The 26066-nt window shown below is 46.3% G+C and overlaps 1 protein-coding gene across 7 annotated transcripts in view; it reads right to left on the bottom strand.

The window, feature by feature from the left end:
• The window catches only part of DMD (dystrophin), a 6826337-nt gene that overhangs the window by 5166610 nt on the left and 1633661 nt on the right, over window positions 1–26066 (bottom strand). The gene's annotated exons all lie outside the window — the stretch shown is intronic.

Genomic DNA, 26066 nt, shown 5'->3' with positions numbered 1-26066 from the left:
TAATATATATGTGGTCCCCTGGTTAAATTAATTGCCTCATTTGGCTTCTCAGTGGTGTTGTATGCTGATGACACACAAATTGTGATATATGCTTGAAGTTGGGTACTGGATGGCCACATATTGTTTAAAACTTAATTCGAATAAAAGAGAGGTCATTCTTTTTGAGGGAGAGGTGTGGCGCCGCGGCCAGGGCGACTGACGCTGGAATCTGGGGACCACGGTTCGATCCCCGGCTCCGGCGGCAGGTTAGCCCAGCACCATGTGACTCTGGGCAATAGCTCGCTTAATCTTCCCGACGGCCCCCCAGCGCCTAGAGACCCTTACGGGTGATTGTGCGCTTTACAAATGTGGACTTTACTTTACTTTTTTGGAAGTAATAACTCCTTCTGGGTACCTATATGGTGGCCCCAAGGAATAGGGGCTCTCCCCACACCGGTAACCAAGATAAAGAACTTGGGAGTTCCCTTTGACCACCTTCTCTCACTTGAGGGCTATGTTACTACCGTAATCTCAGCCTCCTTCTTCATGCCTAAGCTGCAAAAGAAGATTTTTGCTTTCATTTCGCAACAATGAAAAAAAAGGTTATGTCTGCATTGGTCCTATCGAGGGTTGACTACTGCAATGCCCTCTATTTCAATATCAGGAAAAAAGTCTGACCAAATTACAAATCGTGCAGAATCCTAGGAATTCCTAAACAAAAATCAGCGGCATCCATGCTAATATATCTACACTGGTACCTACCAACAAGCAAATTATTTTCAAAGCTTTATACATCTCCTTCAAAGTCCTTCACTGTATCAGCCCGGAGTTCCTCAAGAGGAGCTTCCAATGATATGTTCTGACTAGACCACTCCGGTCCACCTTAGCTAACTATCTGATAGCACCCAAATACAGAAGGGCTGGCTGGGGAGGCAGGATTTCCTGGTTGGCACAAAAAAACTCTGGAACACCCTTACACCTAATTTGAAACACAACACCAACCTACTGACGTTCAGGAAGGTGCTCAAAACTTGGCTTTTGAACCAATAACTGTTACTGCTACCTCAATTCCTTAACTAGCCAGTGCCTAGACATCCTTCGGTAATAGCTGGGCTTTATAAATATAATTTTTCATTTAATTTCATTCCAACAGTCTCTCCAGTGGTAGTCATGTGACATGTTTTAAAGGTCTACTCCTGTGGGTGGCACAATTAGTGCTTCAGGCCCACAAGTAACATTTAATTTACAGGCATTGGGCATATATAGTGTGCTGTACTAGGGACTAATCAGTAAATCAAATATGCCAATCTTGGAGAAACTAACGTCTTTACATTTTAGACATGGACCATCTGCATTTTAGCACTGACAGCAGTGAAAAAGTGCAGATATTCCTAAAGCTAGCAAAACAAATCAGCACACAATCAAAAACAGGGGGCCAGAAGGCAACATGTTAGAGGAAATCACACCAAAAGATGCAAGGTCTAACAATCTCCATGAAAAAGATCTCATCAATTGGTTGTCTGTCAGTCAAAGATAGCATCCCTATAAATAATTTCAAAAGCATGCTAAAATAACAGTACAGTATGTTATTGTTTAAGTACTGTCTGATAACAAAATTATACAGTATACTCTTTAACTTGCTTTTCCTTAATTGTGGAGAAATACAAGACAAGAGGGTAGTGAACGTGAGAGAAGGCGGGGAAAAGAGAGTGACAGCATACCAATGGAATGATGGCAGAGTGGAATTTATAGTGCAGTGCTACTGAGTCTTGATAGCCTACATTCTGGCCAGAGTATCATGTAGGGTTCCAATTTCTGCCATATTTAGCAGCTTTGCTAATTTCACTCATTACAATGTTAGCAAATTAAAACAACACCAACTAAAAAAGCATTTGACTTTACGGCAATGCACACCCGCAGCTCTGATTCTATCTCACCAGAAGCCTTTCCACCCTTAGGTCAGAACTCTGACCTCTTCAAATCAGAGATGGCAAGAGTTGGCATGATCCGGTTCAACTAAATAGAACTAGTTTAAAATGAAATTTCATCAAAGCCAGAAGGTAAAGCATCCTAAGACCTTAACACTAGATTCATGCCCCTTCGAACTAGATAAACTGAATTGTATCCTTTGTTTACATTTTATGACTTCTGAATAAATTATTACATGCAATGGCAAAACCAAGTTACTTGCCTCTGAGTGGATTGAGCAGACCATCCGAGGCACCTCCAACAACTATGAATTTCAAGCAGTAGAATAGAAATACCTTACTTTGAATCAAGAAACTGCACAGTTCTACAACAGTTCTACAGCATAATATTTCTATTTGCTTGTTACGGTCTTCAACTGGTTTTCAGGAGACCGCACATTTAGTCCCCTGACCTTTATCATGCTAGCATCTCAACATGGGCACATATGCCATCTCTTCTGCTGTCTGTGACGTGCTAGTGTGGCCTAATAATGAGGCCAAATGAAAACACTACGATGGGTGGAGGGTCTCAGGGAAAAAGGTTAAAGACCTGCATAGATGAATTCCCCGTTACAGTTACCTCACTGTGAGGGAGGAGCATAGGGATGTTTTATTGATTCAATCAGATTTTAGAAGATCTGATCAACTGATCAATAAAATATCCCTGCGCTCCCCCCTCACAGTGAAGGGGGTCTTAGCCCTTGTTTGCACTAGATTTTGTGACCAAGAGGAGATACCAGAGGATGAAGCATGCCACATCGGTGGGTGATGGGATCCCAACCTTTTATTAGGACTCCCCTTATGTTCGAATAGGAGGTGTAAGCTTGTACTGATGGTGCTTTAGAGCCCTGTATTGAGCTCTATAGACCCGCAGATTTTCTGTTTTCTATCTAATAATGAGGACACCGAGTTGTGTGTCTTGCTTGCTTCGGTGCTCCATGACCAGTGACGTCATGGGTTCTGCCTTTATTATTTATATCCTGCATTGCGTCATGCTGGGACAAACCACTAGACATGACGTGGCGGCTAAAGGGGCCCAATCTACCATGACATCAAATTACTAATGGAACATTACATTCCTTCTTAACTATAACAAACAAACGAGAAATAATTAAAATGTCCAAGTTCAACCAAACACATCAAATAAGTTCCCTATCACAGTCACAATGTTCATTCTAAGAATTGTATACAGTTACCAATCCGGCGACTGCTGCAATATGCCTCGCCTGCATCCTGCCATGAACTCCGCCAGACGTGATGATGGGGCAGGGTTGCCCCTCAGATTTTATCTGGAACAGTACCCCGGTGACATAGGGTTGAGGCTGGGGAGCCCCCCTCACTATGTTATTCTGGTGCATTGAGGATAGCCTCGGTGAACCCAGGCACACTCTGGTCGGATGGGGAACCGCCTGGGGTGCAACTGGGAATTGAAGCTGGGGATTCCTGACTGAAGTGTTTTTTTACAGCCAACAGTGCCTTCTTTCACATAGTACGGTGTTGCTGTTGAGTCATAAACATTTTTATAAAATGAAACGTTCCAGGCGACTTCCTCATCTGATTGGCGTGCTGTGACATGGTTCCGTTTCAACGTATCACCTTCCACTAGCTCCGCTCAAAGGGAAGACGGAAGTTGCTGCCTGGTTGGCGATCCATCAGATACACTAAGTCCCCTTGATGGATTGAAAATGTCTTGGCCCTTCGCTTCTCACTGGATTGGTCATCTTTGGACGGTTCTTTTCTGTAGAACCTGTGCATCATCAATGGGTGTTGAGGTCCATGTGGGATGATGAGGGATGGTGTCTTGTACAACCCGCCCCATGTTGGCAAGCCCTGGTGCTCTTTCGGTCATGACATGAGGACTCAGCTGATATTCTTGTAAGAAATTGCTGATCACTCTTTCCACAGATTAGTGATCAGCATGAGTGATTCAGATTACCTTGTTCAATGTCCTCATGAATTGCTTGACTTCTCCATTAGCTTGGGGCCACATCGGTTTTACCTTGAGATGGTGCGTGCCCCAGGAGTGGAGGTAGGCAGCAAATTCTTGCCCATGAAATGGAGGACTGTTGTCCGTCTTAACTACTTTGAAGAACTGATGGGTCGCAATGATCTTCTCCACCTTGGTGATGACCTCTGCGGCGGTCTGACTTCCGACAACTACTACCACATGGTACGTAATTTACTGATTGATGACAGCAAATGCATATTTCCCATCTGGGAGGTGTCCGAAGTCCATGCTTACATTCTCCCAAGGAGGTTTTGGGATTTCCTCTGTGAGTACAGGGGATAGTTGCTCAGGGCTTCCCCAAACTTGGCACCACTGACAAACGAAGTGCCTGTTCTACCATATTATCCATTTCGGGGAACCACACCTTCGCTCTGAGTTGTCCTTCATCTTGGCAGTACCTTGGTGCCTGCGATGGGCCAGCTGTATGGACTGGGCCGTGAGACTTTACTGGATACGTAGCCTGGGGCCTCTAAAGGGATTTGAGAACTTCCTTGGCCTGAGGGGTTTGCCGTATCAAACTCGCCATGACTGAGGGCTAGTCGTTGGCCCGGACAGCTGATGTCGCAAGCTATCAGAATTCATCATCCTTCGTGGCATCAATCAGTGACTTCAAATCCATTGGGATCGGGCATGATTGCCCCGTCACTAACCTTAAGTATGCTTAAGTCCCTTCGGCCTCCGGCATTTCTTCGGCCATGGTGTCCCGAGGGTGTCTGCTGGATTGGATAACTACTTATCCAATCCAGTCCTACACCTGCAGCTGGAGGAGCCATTTTCGATTTGCTGAGGAGATTTTGAGGCTGACCTTTGAAAAAATCATATGAGTGGCTTGTGGTCAGTTGACCGTTTGGATTTGCAATGGTAAATGGGTGGCTATAAATGTATCTATGGAAATGCCTGTGTGCCCAATGGATCACGATGGCCTCCGGTTCGATCTGGGAGTACTTCCTCTCTATGTCTGTCAAGGATTGGCTGGCATAGGCAGTGATGTTAGAGGGCTTCGAGGGGTATCTGAGGAGAGTGCTTCTTTAGTTCTCCAAAAGGCTTGCTCTTGGTCCACTTCCCATTGCCAGGTTGTGGTCAAATTGGTGAGGTCACGAAGATGGCATGTCAGATTTGTGAGGTCAAGGATGAACCGGCCACAGATTTTGGCCATTCGTAGATAGCTGTGCATTTCAGAGACAGTGGTGGATGGAGGAGCATCTGGATCTGGAGCGATGCCCTTGTCAGAGAAAGTGTAACAAAAAAACGGAATCCTCCTCTTTAGAAAGTCACACTTTTCGTAGTGTAGCATTAGGCCACACTTACAGATACATTGTAGGACTCCTCTGAGATGTTGGTGGTGTTCGTCAAGTGATTTTGTGTAAACCAGTATGTCATCACTGACATTGAGGACCCAAGGTAGTATAGTGAGTACCTCACTGATGGTATTTTGGAATAGTTCAGCGGCACTGGATATCACGAAGATAAGGCGCTTGTATCTTCACAACTCTGCATAAATCAAGAACGTAGTGATATAGCGTGAATCTAGGTGAAGTGGCCATTGATGATCCATCTTTGAGAACCATACAGCTTCATTCAGTTCTCCTAAAATGCCATCAATAGTAGGGGTGATGGGTCACTCTTGTTTGGTGGCGGTGTTCGGAATGTGCATGTCAACACAGATGCGTACCTGCCCTGGCTGCTTTAGCTTCCTGGCGACCATTATAGGGGAGACCCACAGAGGTAGACCAGTGACCTTTTAAAGGATGCCTTGTTGTTCTGACATCTCAAGCTCTTCTTCCACTTTGTGTCGGAGGTGGAAGGCAATGCAACAATGTCTCAGGACTACAGGTTGGATCGACTTGTTGATATGCAGTGAGACCTCCTTGCCTTTGCGACACCCTATGCCTTGAAAGACTTCTCCAAATTCTTCTAAGATCATCGTGATCTCCTCTTTCTGCAATGCAAAGACAAACGTTATCAACTTGAGTGTTTTGGCAGTAGTTCCACTCACCAGCATGCCGTGCCTCTTGGACAAGTAGACTGTCGTGGGTGTGGTCAGTTCCTTGTGAGCAACCTCGGTTTTGAAGCACCAGAGGACGGGAATGGTTGTCTTTTGCCCATACGCAAACAATCGGATACTGGCTTCTTGCAACGGGGTCTTGGGTTAATGGATCGGTTAGTACTTGCTGACATGAGCTCGATGGACTCCCCTTTATCGATGGTAGCCCTTACCTCCTGATGGTGGACCTTGACCTGGCACTTGGGAAGGCGATGCTGTTCTTTAACTGCTTGCAGACTGCCAGAACACAGTGTACTGGGTACTCCTCCGTGTCATCGTCCATGTCTTCACTGTCAGGGGCATTTTCTACCACCTGCACCGCCTCTTTCTGGGGTCTGGGGGACCTGCAGACCTTCGCAAAATGATTCATTTTCCCGCAAGCTGAGCACCACTTTCCCTTAGCCAGGCACTCATTCATCCGATGAGGGAGACCTCCGCAATAGCAAAAGTCCTTGCGCCTCTCTTGTGGGCGCTTGGCTGGTGGAAGGTGCAGGCTTGTCTTCACCACATTGGCATGTTCTATTTTGATGGGGGGTAGAGGGCATTTCCATGAACAATTATCTGGCTTTTGCTAGCTCCTTGGACCTTCCCATAGATAGAATCTCATCTAATGGCTTCCTGGATTCCTGAAGGATGTTTTCGCAGAGCTTTGCTGATTAACAGCCTTGAACGATTTGGGCCCTGATATCTTCCTGCTCGTCCTGGAATCTGCACTTGCTGGCTAGCTCCTTCAGATGGCAGTGGAAGGTGTCCATGGATTCATCTGCTTCCTGCCAGGACGGTGTATAATTATTCGTCCTAAATGTAGTAGCAGGGTCCTGGGTCAGTCTTGTGCAATGCCTGCCCCTTCAAAGTAGAACTGCAGATGGTCCATCCAGGCCTTCCATTTGAGAGCTATGGAAGATGGTGCGCCATTAACCATGAATGGTTTAATAGTGGGCGTAGGAAGGTGGAATCGGACTGCATGGTTACCCCCATTTTTTTCCAGATGTTATGCTGGTTTTCTAATAGTCTGACTGGGATCCTGCTAATCAGGACCCAGTTTATCCGCTTTCTCTCTAAATTGATTGCATGTACTTTAGGTACACTCCAGATTGGATTCTAGGGTACCCTTATAAGTTCCTAGTATATGGTATACGATGTATCCAGGGCATAGGTACCCCAGAGGCCTCCCAGGGGCTGCAGCATGTATTGTGCCACCACTGAGAGACCACTCAAACTGACACCACAGGTCTGCTACTGCAGCCTGTCTAAGGTGGTGCATGCACCCCTTACTTAGATACAGGTTCACTATATCTACCTTATATCACTGCACACATGAACCTGTCAGTCACCCCTATGGCAGGCCTTATCAATCCTGAAGGCAGGGTGCTGGGTTTTGTGTGAGAGGGTGCCCATGCATGAGGAGAGCCCCTCTGCAGCCTTTGGAATCTATTCTCCGGGTTGTTCTGTGATACAGCCAACCATATACTCTTATGTGCCTTATAACCTCGAGGCAAATGCTAACTTTAAAACGGCTGCAAGGAAACATGCCCTGTTTGGTGTCAAACACCTTGGAATCATACCTCTACGCCAGTAACGGGCAGGGGAGGTATGATTCCACCCTCCTAGAGGAAGAAATATGACAACACCGGTACACCCGGTACCAGCTTTCTCGACCCTGGCATCACAAGATGGATGCTGCCAGCCACAGACACAAGTCTGCCCTCCTGCTGCTGGACGAAACTCCGGCAGGGAAAGGCTTGACAATAGGTTTCCTGTCACAGATAGGTGTAACCACCTCCCAGACAAGCTTTAGTGTATTGGGGCTGGGTGGGTGCACTCCAAGACTGCTTTGATGTCTGCACTGGGGGCACATTTGGTGTCTCTGTGCATAGTCCAGCTGAAACCGGCGCGAAACTGGACAAAGGATATGGGTGTAGCCACCCCTCTGTCCTGACCCTCCCATAGGTGGGTCCCCAGAGTTTGTCCTACCCCTTCCATGGGTATAATTAAGTAGGAACCCCTGACTACAGGACTTTAGATTTTACCCGGACTAAACTCTGCTACAGAAACTAAGTACTTGAACGATCTGCACGACGCTGGACGACTGAAGAATCTTCCTTGGAGTAAGGAGTTACTTCCCTGCTAAGCAGGCACCACAATGCACCTGACCGGTTTGCATCGCCGAAGCTCCTGAGGACTCTGAAGATTTCTGCAACACAGGAGGTGGGTTCCCAAGGTCTCAGAGGTTGATCTGCACTCTCAGCAACTCTGAGGCCCGTATCCCTTGTGGGGACCGTGCAACCCTTACCCATGTGCACGTGCTCTTTTGGAGCAGCATCTGCTTTCCGGCAACCCCTGAGGCTGTGCTTTGGGCTACTTGTAGTCCGGACCTCGAGCAGTGTTTCCACTGAAGATTACCGGCCTACACTCCACGAGTGTTCAGTGGGCTGGTGTTTTGTGATTCCTCTTGAGGTCTCTTTGTGATCCCTGGTCCGTTGGCCTTTGGGTCCCTGTGAAGGTAACTTTAACTTTCTGTGGGCTTTCCTGGTTGCCCCTGATGTGCCCTGACTCTCCATTGTTTAAAGAGTCCCCAAGACTTTGCTGGTCCTCACTGAAGCTGATTTCCTCTGACCTGGTGGGTTGCAGTTGCCAAGGCTTGTTGGTGTTCCATTCGAACACTGACCCCCAGCACTCGACATCCTTTGTGGGACAGCTCACCTCTGGGCTTTGATCATCGTTGACATCTCCTGGTCCCTTGTGGCTGCAGAGTCAAGCATCACGTCAGCTCACCTGAAGCACCCAACATCGGTGGATATTTGTCTACCGAGCCCCTGGTCACCCTGAAGTGACATAGACTCTGTTCCCTTTTCCTCATCACGGCAGTAACACTTTGCAGCATCATGCCATTGAAAACGTCGAAGATTCCCGACACCATTTGACACATATGCACCAGGCTTCCCAGGATTAGGTAACACGAGTACTCCTGTGCTCACATGGGTGCTGGCCTTAGAATCTTCTAAGTTTGAAAGGGTTTGCTCAAAGTCCTCTCCTAAGTGTCATTCATCTTTAAAATTCCATCCGTGACTTTCCCAAAGGATTGTACGGAGCTTGCGGCTGTGTTCTCACACTGAACACATCCCCTGTGGGTCCCCTGTGTCACTACCTTGGGTGGTTCCTTGGGGTCCCAGCGATTCTACGTGCTCTAGGCACTGTGTCTAGTCAAATCGTGGTTGTAATACCACTTTCTCAGTATATGGTTCAGTCTCCCCCTGGAGCCCGCTGTGTATTGTGCTATTTACTGTTGTTCTAGTACTGTAATATTGTGTGCCTTGTTCTCTAATCTCATTAAGAGGTTAGTAGAGAGTTTAGTAATAAATACATATTTTTTATATATACCTTGTGTGGTTCTCCTTTCATTTGGTCATTCAGGAGGTTATAATCTGATAAACCAAGCTGCTTTACATTCCTTTGAGACTTAGCCTGAGGGCTGCTCTCCATAGCTACCACTAGGATAGCTTTCAATAAAGGTTGTCTCTAACCTAATCATCAATAAGGGTTGCTTGGACGGGTACAAGGTGCCCACTATAACTAATGGACAGCATATACCAGGCCAACTTCTCACAGTGGGGCTGGCCGCGATCATGCTCTGGATGGGTCAGACTCCGACTGCAGGGCGCCGCACGGCACAAGCAATGTCTCGCCTTAGGGAAGTCCACAGAACGCCGCCAGACCGAAGATGTGTCTTTTTCACCTAACTGTAGTTGTTGCAGCAAATGCAGGTAAGTAGTAGGATAGTTGGGTTTGTTTTCTGGCCTGTGGGTCACCTCAGACAGCCCCCTTCTAGACTCCCCTTCCGGAAGTGGGCCCCGGTGAATGTGTAGCTGGCCTGAGACTGTATAGTTGTGCTGAACGTGTTGTACAGAGCCCCCCTCTTTTGGGATCCTCAGGTGTGTTTGCGGAGATCAGTGTGAGAGCTGCAACAAGCCCCACTTTCCAACACGCCTAGAATGGGGGCCAAGAGGCGGCACAATGGGATGGACTATCCAGCCTGGAGCACAGCATCCTAGGCAACCGCTGTCGTGGCCTGAATTGCAGTCGAGAGCATGGGAGGCCCACAGTGACAAGTGCATGGGGCTCTGCATGGCGGCTCACCTCTGTCACTCAGGCTGTGGGGCTGTCACCATAGACGGTTTTTCGACCACCCGATAATGCGACAGAGCTGGTAACACCCTTGGGCCATTGGACTGTTGCTGTGAAGACGGGAGCCGAGCACAAGAGGGTCTGGTAGCGACGGGGACTGGACTTGTGCGGGTGAATGACTCTCGTCACCAGTGGGGTGTGATAGTGTGGCCCAATATTGAGGACACCGAATCGTGTGTCTTGCTTGCTTCGGTGCTCCACGACCAGTGACGTCATGGGCTCCACCTTTATTATTTATATCTCGCATTGCATCATGCTGGGACAAACCACCAAACATGACGTGGTGGGTAACTTGGCCAGATCTCCACCCGACATAAGAAAGTTTTAATTGTTGGTGAAAATGTTAAAATAACATATTAATTGGTGCCAAATACATTACATGTTTCACCCGTAGGCACTGCATGACAGCAGACAAAGAATTGTCAGTTGGCTGCCCCAAACTGGGGGCCCCCGTGGAAGCCGTATTTTCAGCAACTCTTGAAATCCTGATAAAGCAGAAAACATCAACATTGGCTAGAGCCTTCTAAACCTGTTCATTTTTCTTTTTTGAAATTTGGTATCTTTACCTTTTGCGATTCCTGCAAAGTTTTGGGAAATTATTCGAAATTGATAAGAGGGAGAATTTGCAACATCACACGCTGCCAAAAACATCTAAATGTATTAAAGAATAGTAAATTGATCGAGGGCAAATTGCCACCCAAGCTAGTGCGTCCACGCACTGCAAAAAATACCAAAATGTCTTAACCACATTTGCCACCATCACTTCGGAGTAAAACAAGCATTGGAAATGCAATAGGTCTCGGATTTATTTGAGTTCGAGCTAATGGCATTGTAAATGGCAATGTCTTTTAGCCATGTGTTATGGAGTGTATGCATGTGCTGTGTAATGGAATTATGTGGTTTGGATTGGAATTGTTCACCCTGCACACTCACACACTGTTCACCCTGCACGCTCACACACTGTTTACCCTGCACGCTCACACACTGTTTACCCTGCGCGCTCACACACTGTTTACCCTGCGCGCTCACACACTGCTCACCCTGCGCACTCACTACTCTGCACTCACTACTCTGCACTCACTACTCTGCACTCACTACTCACTACTCTGCACTCACTACTCACTACTCTGCACTCACTACTCTGCACTCACTACTCTGCACTCACTACTCTGCACTCACTACTCACTACTCTGCACTCACTACTCTGCACTCACTACTCTGCACTCACTACTCTGCACTCACTACTCTGCACTCACTACTCTGCACTCACTACTCACTACTCTGCACTCACTACTCACTACTCTGCACTCACTACTCAGCACTCACTACTCTGCCCTCACTACTCACTACTCTGCCCTCACTACTCACTACTCTGCACTCACTACTCTGCATTCACTACTCACTACTCTGCCCTCACTACTCACTACTCTGCCCTCACTACTCACTACTCTGCCCTCACTACTCACTACTCTGCACTCACTACTCACTACTCTGCCCTCACTACTCACTACTCTGCACTCACTACTCACTACTCTGCACTCACTACTCACTACTCGGCACTCACTACTCTGCACTCACTACTCTGTACTCACTACTCTGTACTCACTACTCTGTACTCACTACTCTGTACTCACTACCCTGCACTCACTACTCTGCACTCACTACTCTGCACTCACTACTCACTACTCTGTACTCACTACTCTGTACTCACTACTCTGTACTCACTACTCTGCACTCACTACTCTGCACTCACTACTCTGCACTCACTACTCACTACTCTGTACTCACTACTCTGTACTCACTACTCTGCACTCACTACTCTGCACTCACTACTCTGCACTCACTACTCTGTACTCACTACTCTGTACTCACTACTCTGTACTCACTACTCTGCACTCACTACTCTGCACTCACTACTCACTACTCTGTACTCACTACTCTGCACTCACTACTCTGCACTCACTACTCTGCACTCACTACTCTGCACTCACTACTCTGCACTCACTACTCTGCACTCACTGCTCACAACTCACTACTCACTACTCACAACTCACTAGTCACTACTCACTCACTACTCTGCACTCACTACTCTGCACTCACTACTCCCATGATTATGTAAGGCACAATTGGCATGAAAGCTGATCAAATGTCTGCCATGTCTAGATCACCCCTACACACTGAAAGCGGGAAATGTATATTACACAATGTATGCTGTAAAGGAGCACATTAGTAATTAGTAATTAGTATAATATGGGTAGGCCGGCAGTTTCAATGGGCATTGAGTGGAGCCATGTTACAGAATGTTAACAGTGATAACAGTGTGAATGCAAAAGTTAAAAATTGACGACAACTTATGATCCAGGGTCGTACATTTGCAACGATTACGAGAGTAAAATCAAGCTGTGAAATTTGTATAGTCCCATGCCTGTTGGTATGACAATATAGCACAGTGGCATAAAGTTAGGACAACAGGGCAGCAAGACAGTACAGCCCATAGGTACGTAGCTAAACAATATGTCCCCTTAACAGATATGCCAGCAATTACGTAAGTATAAAACCAGTACTGAGTGGTTACAACAAAGATGACAGGACTCAAGGCTGGCATGTTATTACAGTATACATCCCAGGGCCTTCTGTTGGCAGATAATGTTCCAGGGTCATAAAGCTATAACAGACTGACCACAGACTGTCGCAGTTACAACTGTATAATCTGGGACTGTGCGCACACAACAGAGTGACCTCAAAGATGCAGTTTGAACTATGCTACCTATCCCTTCCCTGCTCCAACCTGTTGTGAAATAATAGTAGTGTAGCATAGTGTAGCACATAGTCAGTGAGAGATGGTTCACACAAGAGGATTTACCTGCGCAGGAGATAAGCCAGTTCCTGTGCCAGATCCACGTTCTCCTCCTCATTCTCCTCGCCACTACCGTGGCGACCTGTGGACCGGCCCTCCGGCGGTTCCCCGGCACCGCCACGACTCGTGCTGCTACTGCGTAACCCCATCGCCCATGTCTGAGGGAAAGGACATCCACTCAACCTGGCCTCAAAGTGACAGAATCTCTACAACACTGATAGTAGGATATTTACAGAAAATGCTACCTCGTGGCGGTACACGTTATCGACTGCTGTCCTCACTACATGATATCTCGCCATGAACTGGTAGGAACTGAAGCCACGTGACACTCAAGCTCCCTTTCGGATACTTTACAACATTTACCCGTGACCCGCTAGCCTGGAATAGTCCCGAGGCTGCCTGGCCATCATCACACTTTCAGTAAATACTACCAACCGCCCACACACGATTTTAAACGATCCCAATCCACCCCAAACCGTGTGGTATCTGCTACAGCTCACCCACCTTAGATGTTTGGCCTCCCTTGCTTATGAGCAACAATCGTTCCGATCCTGACATTGATACCAAACTTACACTCTTGAAGTAACTTTCACTAAACGCATGCCTAAGCAACACCAACACAGAACAGATAATACACTAAATTAAAGCTCGATCTCTATTCCAAAGGACAGACACTAAAGTACCACCTACATAGCTGTAGGCAGTACAGTCAAGACACTCGTCTGATATAGTGCAATCAGAGCCCAGAATTTTGAGGGACAAAACGCAGTGTAATAATGTCTTACGCTTATGCAACGACACTAATTCACTGTTGCTTTTATTCAGCCTGACACCTATCAGTACACAACGCACCAAAATACATTCACTGATGTCTGTTTTATAGTCGACTCTAACACAGAAAAAGTCCGAATGTTCTACCTACCAATCATAATAGAGGTAAATAGCCCTTATCAACCAATCGGAACAAAAAGGTAATTAAAACGTAAAACGCGACCAAAACTAAAAACACCACCTACAACCCAGCTAGCCTACGAGGGCAGAGGACGCAGGGCCGTCTGAACACGACCGACCTCCTCTAGGAACGAGGAAACCCAAGTGACCCTGAACTTCAAAGTCTTATCTAATCAGAGCAAATGGGCTAGTGGCCCGAGAAACAGCGCCGCAAGCGATCGACAGAACAAGCAGCTGGATCCTAGATGACGGTCGTACGGGGTGCGCGCGCACGGTGTTTACATCTTTTTCACTGGGCGCTGAACGGTACAGTCTGCTTCCGGGTCACGTGACGGAGTAGGGCTAGCGTGCTAACTGCTGCTTTTAGGATTGGACGGTGCTGTTGCTTGTCAAGTGTGTGCTGCACCTACAAAGTGTAGAGGGAGAGGGAGGGAATTCGGAAAAGAAGACTCGAAACCGGCCGACGCGGGAATCGAAACCAGTGGTGCGCGCGCACCAGAGGAGCGGGGAGCACGATAACACGCCGAGACGAGGTAGGAGATGTGTGTGTGTAAGGGGGGGGTTCTGTGTGTGTATGCACGGCGGCGGCGGGGGGGGGGGAGTCTGTATGTGTGTGTATGCGCGGCGGGGGGGCTGTATGTGTGTGTATGCGTGCGTGTGAGTCTGCTTCTCAGGAGCCATGGGAGACAGGAAGCGCGCGCGACCTGATCCCAGTTCCAAGGTTGCGCGTGCACCTCGCTTGTCTCCTGTCTCCCTTGACTCCGTAAAAGCGAGAATGATTACAATAGAGTCTCGGAACGACAGATTGCTTCGCAATCTGTTCGCAGTTCCGAGACCTAAAAAGCAATGGTGGGAGTCACAGATGAAAAACAAGTGTGTTTGGACTTGCATAAATAATTCGTTTGTTTTAGAGGCAATATCAGGAAGTGACAAAAACTTTTTTTATTTTAGGGCCAAAGATTTCTCTGATAAAATAACAATGTTTGTCAAAGGCTCGGACCTCTGACTTCTCATGATTCATAGTCCTGAAACTGTAAAACAAAGGAACCACGGCTGGAGTATACAAATCCCTTGTTATGGAAAGTTTAGACTACTGCAACACAATCTATATATGTTTTGGGTAAATGCTTGCTGGCAGACTTGAATCAGTGTAGAAACAGGCAGTCATAGTGGAGTACTACCCAAAAAACGTATCAAATCCAATGTACAGAACCTCAATTGCTGCCTATAAAATACAAAGTCAAATTCAAAACCCTTCCACAATACATAGATCATTATAGAAAAAGGGGCTTGAATGCTTGTAGAGATGGTTGCATCTCATTCCGGCTGCCTAATGTACAATTTCTAATTTTGGCTTTAGAATTGGACTAAGACTTCACAGACAGTGTATGTCTTACTAACACAGACAGTGTATGTCTTACTAACTTATAGAGAGTAATCAAAGTTTTAGACAGGCCATCTGCAACATGTTTCACTATTGAATATATAAGTTATATCTGTTTGTGCACGTATTTTCCCTGGCATGTTCTAACGGTATTGCGAATGCAGAAAGTGAGCGCATATCTAGATATCATTATAATCTAAGAATAAAGTGAAAAAACAAATATATGCTCTTTGGCAGGAGTCTTCAGACTGTGGTGCATGTCCCCCTGGGGGGACTGTATTGCTGAATAAAGGGGAGCCCAGAGCGGCAAGCAAGTCCCGTAACTAAACATGCATTTGCAATGAAATAGGTCTCGCATTAATTAGTTAAATGGAAAGTTATTGGTTTTGTAAATGGAAAAGAAATGTGGCGTCTGCCTGCCTTTGTTTTGTTATTTATTGACTTTTGTAGCAATGGTGGCATGCAGCGCTTTAGATTTAGACGTTTAAAGCTCAAGCAGGGCGTGCTGCCACTCCTACAAACATCAATATAGGGTAAAAATGTTGTCTGCTGCCGTCTTTTTTTCTATTTATTTACTATTGTTCCAATCTCAGCAAACTGTGCTTTAGCCTAATATGTGTATAAGTAAAGTGTGGTGTACCGCAACTGCTATAAAAGTAAATAAATGGAAAACCAATCCTTTCACATCAGCAAGTTAAGTGTCTCGACTTCTTCTGATCCTATTAAAATCCTTGCATCACATCACATTTCCTAATCACAAAAAAGTGTGCTTCATTTTAGCTTCCCTATCAGCCAATATAATCTGAAATATTTGTACATTTCATTTACAGGCATTTAAATGTTGTTTGTTTGAAAAAATGACATCCTACAGGCTATTTATTCACACTCCCTACACCTAAGGAAAATTGTCAGATAGTTCATCTCACAAATAGCCAGAGAAATAAAAGTAAACTCCAATATCCATGTTAAAAGAATAAGTGACAGTTTATCAGAAGACATAGCCTGACATTTGACCTGTGTCTTTGAAGCCACAGGAAATTTGACAAGATAAGAACATGATTTAAACGAATATGTATTGGTTATGCCACCTTCTGAACTGAAGCATGATTATTTTGAGGGTGCTCAGCACACCTACCCCCACTGTCTATGTGCGACAGTCCGATTCGAGCAGCACAGACACACCCTGGGGGGGTAGCAGCTGCGAAGTCCAGGCCCAGAAACTACAGGTGATCTGCAGACACGCCAAGGAATCACTGCCGTTGATACAGTGGACGCAGTGGCGCCAGGTCACATAAAACCCTGATAATTGCTGTTTTTACTACCTCGACACTTAAAGGGCCCAATTTTCTTTGCTTGGACTAGAGCCTTGCTATGCTACTGCATAGAACAGGAACATTAGCCGCAAAGCAAGGAAAGAAAATGTGTCCCCACTCCAAATCTCCCAGATAGCCATAATTGGGGAGCAGTGGCGCCCTTAGACCCCCTAGGCATCGATGAAACTGCAACAACGGCACAAGGAGCGCCACCTAGAGGAAGCAGCACAAGTGAAAGAGAAGGAAGGCTAACACGTGCACTATTTCATCAGGAGTTTTTTTTTTTTAAACGCAATTTTCCCTTTATAAAATACAGGCCCCCCAAAACAAGGGACATCAGAGCCCTCTTTAGGCCATTTGCCTTGTTTAATTCAAATATACTCTGAAGTGGAAAAAGTTCTCAGTGATCAATAAAGTGAGCGTCTTTTTGTCCTTTTCCAAATACACGGCACTCAAATGCGTTGAGATTTATCTTCCACTTGCTTTTTGGCAGTGATGTAGCGCATAGTGAATGATTGAATTGTTACATGAATGAATGAATGGGTTAATCGTGTAACGCACTCTATAAATCGTGGCTAAAGATTACTCCTCACTGATTCAGGAAGTTTTATGCACACTTATCTGCACACATATCTGCTGCTTGGAGACTGAGCGGATAAGTGTGCTACGAAGCGGACCCTGATGGGCAGTGTGAGTACCTTTTCACTAGTTGCACTTATAAAGTGCATACAATGGTGGACTGTATACAAAACTGGCACAGATGATTAGTGAAAATACAATAATGATAGTGGGTGGTGGGCAATGGTGGGTATGTGAAGAGCTTGCACTAGTGAACACAGTGAAAACTTCCACTCGTACTCATCATATTGATTAATAATGGACCTTGTGAGGATTGTGGTTAGGTTTAAAATATTTGCTCTGTTGTGCTGTGCAGGGGCTATTTTGAATAATGAGCACCGGTGTACTGTGCAGCGGTGAGTAGAGCAAAGAATAAGCACTCTAGTGCAGGGTGCAAAACTAACAAATGTGTGCAGTTTAAGGAGTATGTAAGAAAATGACACTAAGGAGAAGCGTGAGAAGCGTGAGAAGCTGGAACTGAAGTATAGTGTCAGGACTATGCACTGATGAGCAGTGTGACGATCGAGGAGTGGTACTGGTGTGAAGTTTGAGAGCCTGGCACAGGTGTACAGTCTGAGACGTTTCTCAGGTGTTTAACTCAAGAAGGTGACACCGAAGAGTGCCGTGGAAAGAGTTGGCCTGTGTGTTTATAGTAAGGACTTGGAACGAGTGAATAGTGTCTGAAGCTTGCACTATGAAGCTCTTGTGCCAATGTGAGAAACCGTCACTAGTAAATGTAAATGTGTTGTATTTGTAAAGCGCACAGCTGCCCACGCGATAGGGCGTCCTGGCGCTGCACTCATACCGCTGTGGAACCCTTCCTGGCTTTTCCATGTGAAATGTCCACTCCTGGGCACCCCCAAGGTGAAGCCAGGCATCCAAGCGCTGCTGGGACCGTTGTGGAGATTAAGCAAGCTATTGCCCAGAGTCACAGAGTGGGACCCATGATTAGACTAGGCACCGAGACGAGAATTATCAGGTCCGGGGAGATTAAGTCCAAGAGCCGCCGAGGCAGGAATTGAACCCTGGTCCCGGGCCAGACCTCGGCATCAGGGTCTGCCGCTCTAACCATTGAGCCACGTTTCTCCACTAGTGAGTTGTGTCAGAAGAGGGCAGGGAGGGCATACATGTTTGAAAAGCTTGCACTAGCCAATTGTGTGATAAGATAGCACCATAATAAAGCATGCACAATAAAGCACATGAAACCAATGTGTACAAAACAAAAGCACAGGAAAGGGAGGTAGGGAGTTTTCATAATGGGGTTTTTCTGATGAAATTGAAACTATGGATGTGAGTGAAAGCCATTTTAGGCAGCCTGCTCTTTTGTGCCCCACCTGCAGGGGGTTTCGCAGCGGTGACGGAGACAGATATTTAGTTTTAAGATGCGGTACAGAAAAAAGAAATGCGCGCGGCCTCCCTACAAACGCAAGCTGGAAGCGCTAATATTATTGAAAAATTACATTCTTTAAATGAGCAACAACAAAAGACGAGGCTGATCCAAACTTAATTAAAAAATAAAATAAACGTGCCGGGTGCCGTGTTTATTAAAGAAAACAGGGTGCGCGTCACGGATCTAATGAAAGAAAACAAATGAGGATTTCAAACTGTAAGCGGACAGCGTGCGTCTATGGGTGACTCGCGGCTCTGATATATAAAGCCTACAAGACATTCAGTTTAATGATGCCGTAGAGAAAAAAGAAATGCGTGTGGACTCCATTACAAACACGACCTGGAAGCGCTAATATTATTGACAAATGACATCCTTTAAATGAGCAACAACAGAAGACGAGCCTGATCCGAGCTTAATTAAAAAATAAAATAAACGCGCCGGGTGCCGTGTTCATTAAATAAAACAGGGCGCACGTCACAGATCTAATGAAGGAAAACAAAAGAGGATTTCAAACTGTAAGCGGACAGTGTGCATCTATCGGTGACTGGCCGCTCTGATAAATAAAGCCTGCAATTGTTTAACCCCTTGGCCGCGGCGGTAATTCCGCCGCGGCGCTAGGGGAGAGGGGGGCCACGTGGCGCCACCATGCTCGTGACAGAACTACTCCGTCAGGAGCCGCAGTGGCGCTGTGCTTGTGACGGAATGGTTCCGTCACGGCCCCGCCCGCTCAATAGAACGCGCCACGCAGGTGCGAAATCAGCAACGCGCAGGCGCGGCGGCCGGGCCGTGCCGAAACCATTCCGTCACCAGCACAGCCCCACCGTGGCTCGTGACGGAATGGTTCGGTCACGAGCATGCAAGGGGTTAAAAAAGGAGTCCCTAAACATGGCATCCAAACAGCTGCAGCGCAATGAAACTGTAGTTGGTCGGTGCTGCTTCCGATAAAAACGGAAGTGATGCATCGGACCAACAACCAATAGGGATGCCAAAAATTGTAAATAAGCCAATTGCAAGCAGCAGGCAAGCAGGAGGCGGGATTACCCTCGCTATACGTTTTACTAGATGTCTCAGAGAGACAGCGCATGCGCGCTGCCTATGAGAGATCTAAAAAGACAAAGAATGCTGACTTTTTTCACATTCATCAAGGATGCCCTGGTGTAAGATAAGAGCAAGCTTGACTGTCTCTTCCCCAGGGTAGAAATCGGAGACAGAGCAGAGGAGAAAATAGGAGTTTCCAGTGGCACAGTACCCTTGGAGTGAGTATAACGATAGGGGCGGGTCCTCGATTGTCCTGTTAGGGTATGAGAAATATCAACAGAGGAATTAATAAGTGCTCTGATATGAAAATCAGGGTAGTAGGCCTGGCATGAATCTTCAGTGTTGCATATTGTCTTTGTTATCATGATTCTGACCAAATAGGAAATAGACACACATCGTGGGGCATCTACACAGTGGTCCTGATAAAAGCCCTGTACCCATAGTGGCCTAATCACGGGGAGCTAAAACATGTTACTGACTAAGTAACATGTAACAAATCTTTACTATTTCTTATAAAACCAACACAGTAGGCTATAATATATCATTACCATCATCATAAAACTTTATTTCGGTCGAACAACCATAAAAGCTTGCATAGAAAAAACAGAACATTAAAATTTGTGGCAGTTGGACTTATACAGTAGTTGCTGTGGTTATTTACATGGATCTGGTTACAACACCTCTATAGTTCGAACGATAAGAGCAATTTTGCCTTGGTGCATCACCTATATACAATAATTCCTAAGTTCGTGTGGGTTGAATAATTACAAAGACAGAGGCACTGGCTTAGTAAGGCAAGGCCCTGGTAAAAACCCATGAATATTGACAGTGGTAATCCAGATGGTATAATTTTGTCTAAAAATGTAAAATAGCCAAACTGTGTCAATTTCTTGTGTCACGTTATGGCTAGAATAAAACCAGGCAGTGATGAATACTTCTAAAACCATGCAGACTTAAGTGCTTATTTGTTGTTGTTGTTCTTTTTAGAAATTAAAACTGTAGAAGAATTTAAGGTTCTTTATGAAACCTCAGTTTTTTATGGCAAAGTTGATTTTATTGCTGATTGGTCTTGTCTACGAATTTCCAGCACCTGCGCCACAAGGCGGTCATAAAACGTGATACGGCAAATACAATAGGTCTACAAGTATCATATTTTAAAACTCTGAATGCTTCTACACAGTGTGTGAACCCCAAATTCCTAGACAGTGGAACAAGCCAGGACTTCCATGCTGGTTTATAAGCTTGGCAGAAAAAAACGACATGGAGCTCTGACTCTTCCTCCCAGCTACAGCTGGGCACTCCCTCTAAACCGCACCCGTCCATTTACTGGAAAAGGCGCCGAGCGGGAGGGTACCCAATCTGAACTGAACGTATAGTTTCCTTGCCAGGGGTGGGTAGATATCATCTAAGAAAGGCTCTAATAAATATTCCTCCTTCAAGGATAGGAACTTAGCTGTCAGTTGTCCAGTGGACAGGTTCCCTTGCACCTGTGCTAGCTTGCTAATTCGATAGGCTTCACTAGTTCCGAGCAGGAGATTGAAGGGAAAGCTTCCTCTGGGTTACTCCACAGGTTTAGTTTGCCCAGCCTGATACATTTTTTTTTACGTGAAAAAAAACAGGGGATTTTTGCCACACCAGGAGTACTCAGGATCTCCTTCAGTTCCATTCTATAGACAGTCAACTAAGGTGTCAGCCATAATCTGCGCCAGAATGTGAGGGGTTTCAGTCCTATTTCCTCCCTAATTGGTCTGATCCCTAAGTCCAGCTGAAGTGGGGTAAAGGAGTGCTAGAGGGGAGACCCAAAATGTGCCTCATAAAGCTGTTTTCGACTTTACCCAGATCTTGACAGCAGCAATGCCCCCATAATTTTGCCCCATATAGTGTCGCACCTCTGTCTTGCATCTTATAAATCTCTGCTACAGGGCCTGCAGGTTTGTGGGAGGAGTTTCTTAATAATTTAATGATTCCTCTAAAGATGTAAGGACTTGGAACGGGTGTGTAGTGTCTGAAGCATGCACTAACTTGAGTTTGAATTTGGCGATATGTGGGCCCCAGTCCATGTTTTCTGTTGGTGTGACCACTAAGTATTCAAATACCATCACCCTATCCAATCTAGTCCCATCTAAATTGGGGTTGGGACGAAGTGTTTTAGGTGGATTAAAAACCATGAACTTGGTTTTTTGAGTATTTATCGCCAAACCCCTTTTTTTGCAAAAGATGGCAAAATGGTCCAAGATCCTTTGTATGCCCATGAGGGATTTGGACATTGAGAGGGTGTCATCGGCAAACATGATTGTGGGGAACTTGGTGCCTGCCAATTTGGGAGCATCATTTTCCCTCACCTCAGTAAGTTGGGCCAGTAGTGCGTTGACAAAGAGGCAAAACAGGGTCGGTGCGAGCACACAACCCTGCCTTACACCTCTGTCGACTGGGAACCGCACTGACATATCTCCACCTTTCCCACATCTCACCTGGGCAAAATTTGCATCATGCAATCTAACAAGTATAGTCAGAAGATGAGGGGGAATCCCCATTTCTATAAGTACCTCCCACAGTTTTCCTCTGGGCACTATGTCGAAGGCCGATTTTAAATCCACAAAAATAATATATAAGCTTCCGCCCTCCATTCTCACCGTTTTCCACAGAATTAGTTGTAACCTATAAATTTGGTCAATTGTGGAAGTGTTCTTCCTAAAGCCCGCCTGATATGGGCTTAGGATCGCATGGTCAACCATCCAACCCTGCAAACGGTAAAGAATTAATCTCGCAAAGAGCTTTTGTGCCACGTCAATCAGACTAATCGGTCTGCAATTAGTTGGTAGGAGAGGGGAGCCTTTTTTTAACATTGTGACTATTTCTGCTCCAGCCCAGGTTTCGGGGATTAGCATACCATTCAGGATAGCATTACATTGGGTTCCCCACATTTTTGGCTTGTGCGGAAGAGATCTCCCGGGATCTTGTCCAGTCCAGGAGCTTTGCCGGGCAAGAGTTTGTTTATCGCTTTTACCACCTCTGTCAGAGTGAACTGCGATGGTTCTTCGCAGTTGTCCCTGTAAAGGGATGGTGCTTGTGGGAGGTTGGAACCCTGAGTTTCCTTAGAAGTGTACAGAGCCTGAAAGTGCATTTCCCACACTTCCGCAGCTATATTAGGTTCTATTGCTAGTTTGCCCTCGCTGCTGCCCTTGCTAACTATTGACCAGAACCTCATCGAGTCTCTAGAGCGTAGTGCAGTTTTTAGATCGTCCCACCTATTCAGTTCCCCATCTTCTTTTTCTAGACGTGTGATCTCTATGTACGACACCCTCTTTAGCCTGATGAGTGGTTTGTTATTGGCTTTTATAGCCACCAATAGATCCTGTTTTTCCTTGCGGCAGCTGTCATTAAACCAGGAGTGGATAGCTACTTTATTCCTCTTGGTGTGCATCTCTGTGTGGAAAGCGTCAGCTAATTTAGATGTCATCCCTACGTGTAATGCTGCAATTTCTTTAAAAGAGTCAGGAGTGGGTGTCCATGAGACCAATTCACTTAATTTTGTTAAGACCGGGACTACAGCTGCATATAACGCAGACAGCTTCCCTGGAGACTGATGTATTGCCTCCCATTGTATTATTTTCCTGTTGTTGGCCAACGTTAGCCCGCTATCTGTGGGGGAGCTTGTGGTCGGGGCAGTTCCAGAGTCTGGTAAGTCCAGAACAAGTGCTAAAGCATTATGGTCGCTGTCATGGTGAGAGTGTACTACAAAGTCAGCAACACTGTTTCAATGCTTTGTTTCCACTAAGATGTACTCAAGAAGGGAAGTTTGGCCAGTTCTATTAAAAGTGAAGTTCCCTGGTGTGTCTGAGGGTGTCCGGCCATTGCATGCTCTCAGAGAGTGGGTCAGTGAAAATACATTTATCTAAATTGCCAGTGGAGACCAGGCCTTTATTGGTGGAATTTGTGGTTCAAGAGTGGACCACTGTGGGTCCTTCTTATTGAGAGTTGAATCGGTCATATTGGGAAGTGGCTCGAATTGACAGTTAAAATCTCCCCCCACTATTACCCAAGCATTAGGGGGAACTGAGGGGATAAAAAAAGTCAGGTGATCGAAAGTTGGTGATTCCTTGGTCACACTAACAGGGCGAAAATAGACATTAGTGAGAGCCAGTACCAAGTTGTTTGGGAAGCTAAGAAATACACATTGGATGTCATTGGAAAAAGTATCCAACTGTTTGGCTGTACAGCTAAGATGGGAACCCACACAAATGCAGAGACCCCCAAAAGGTCTGCCCCTTCCTCCTGAGGTGGCAGGGATGTTAAATGACAAAAGCCCCACCCTGTGTGAATCTCTTCGTGCCCAGGTCTCCTGAAAAAGACTAATATCAAATTGGTCCACAAATAGTCCCCCATCTGAGCACGATAAATTGTTTTTCAGGCCTGCAACGTTCCATGATAAAACTTTTAATCTTCTCCCTAAGTTCTGTGGGGCCTTGGGATCAGTGAATGCATGGCTTCCTTTTGTGTATGTACCTTCTAATGCAGCTTCAGGGGTGTTGCCCAGGGTCCCAGTAGATAATTGTGTCCTTGTCTCAGTGCATTTTAGGGATTGGACGCTGGGGAAAATAGTGGATCCAGGGACCTTTCCAGTATTATCGCTGACTCCACTCTGCTTTAGAATTTCCTTACCCCACATGTCTGCCCTTACCCCAGGAGTATTATGCACAGCTCGTGGTTATGCGCTAGGCGCCTCAGCCTCGCCGTTATGCCCTGTGGTTGTCCCTCTGTAGACTTTACTCTCCCCCTCTATTTGTCAATCTACTTCTTTAAGGCCCTCAAATATGTTCCATACTGGTACATTGAACAGTTGGGGTCACAGAGGGTGGGGCCTTTGGCTACAGTCCTGAAATTCCAAAGGGCGTCTAGAGTGGTCTATGGAAGTAGTGGCCCTGGCTGGTTGGTAAGCATGTGGGTAAAAGTATTCTAGTGGTACAGATTGTATCTCAGTACGTGGCTCCTGGGGTCTCAGCTCTTGTGTCAGGAACCAGCGTACAGTCTGGGGATTTCTACAATTTATGACTACACAGTCTCCCTGGTTCAGCTTGGGGCTAGTTCCAACCCAACCCGCTCTGAGGACCATAATAATTTCCCCCACTCTATCATAGGGTAGCAGCTTGTGCCTTGATAGCCAGAACAGGCTTTTGTTCCTAAGTTCCAAGTAGGTTTCACTCTGGCCATTTTTAAACGCCGGTACTCCCATCAACACTACCACATATGGGGTTGCAGCCAGGGGTAAATTAATGGTTGGTTGAATCATTCCTTCCAAGCTGCCCACTATGGTCTTTGCTCCTCTACACCATTCGTGGTGCTCACTGGTCCCTCTTGGGGTGATAGCATTTTTGTTTCCAGCCTGAGGGATGTTAGCTGAGCTGTAACCCCTGGTATCGGCCTTAGGGTTCATGGGTAATGGACAATCTGTATGGGTATACGCCTGCCGATGGTCTGGTCTAGATGGTGGCGGCTTGGCTGATTTACCCTCCTTGCTAGCTTGGGTGCTAGATCGGCTAGCCCCACACGAGATAGTAGAGTCGTGATTCCCAAGTACCCCTTCTCTATCCACAGATGTTGAGCTTGTCATCGCTGCCTCGCAGCTAAAATCAGTCCACCTCACCGCAGACTGGACAGGGTCAATACTCATGTTTGCTGCCCTGGTGTTCCACAGTATCTCCAGATTGTATAGACGCTCAGCTAGGGGGGGCAATTCCTTCCTTCATGATAATTTTAATTTGGGCCAATAAGTCTCTAACCATGTTCTGAACCCAAAAGGGGTAAACTAGATCGGTTTGTGTACTGGCAGTGCAGTCTCTGGCTGATTTGGGGGTAGTCGAGCTGATTGTAGACCCTTCTTTGACTTTCTTACTCTTTGGAGCCCCACTAATTGCTTGCTTGCACTTGCCGGTCTTGCGTAAGGTATTGGTGGAAGCCCCTCGGATTTTCCCTTTCGGGGACTGCTTCTTGTTGTGGGCAAAGGTGCAGTATTTCAGTTTGGGGTGTTAGGGGGGAGTGGAGGTTTTGGATGGGGCAGGTTTAGCAACAGTGGTCAAAGATTTGGAGTTAAGGAGAGGCGCCTTTCAGTTTTTTCAATTTCTGTCGTTACGGCCCCTATCGCTCTTTGGACCATTCTGTCAATCGAGGTCGATGGTACCCTGGAAGTGGTAGTCGTTTTTTGGTGGGATTGTTTTGCAACACAAATATGTTTCCCCATTGTGCTTGTTATCCCTTAAACCAAGCACACCCCACTCTTGGTGCAGGGCCGTTGCACCCGGAAATATTGGAGCGGGCGGAATAGAATTTGCCAA

The sequence above is a fragment of the Lissotriton helveticus genome, chromosome 8 (genome assembly GCF_964261635.1).
Source record: "Lissotriton helveticus chromosome 8, aLisHel1.1, whole genome shotgun sequence".
NCBI lineage: Eukaryota > Metazoa > Chordata > Amphibia > Caudata > Salamandridae > Lissotriton > Lissotriton helveticus.
Note: the sequence above shows the minus strand (reverse complement) of the source record. Positions and strands in the feature narration are given on the sequence as shown.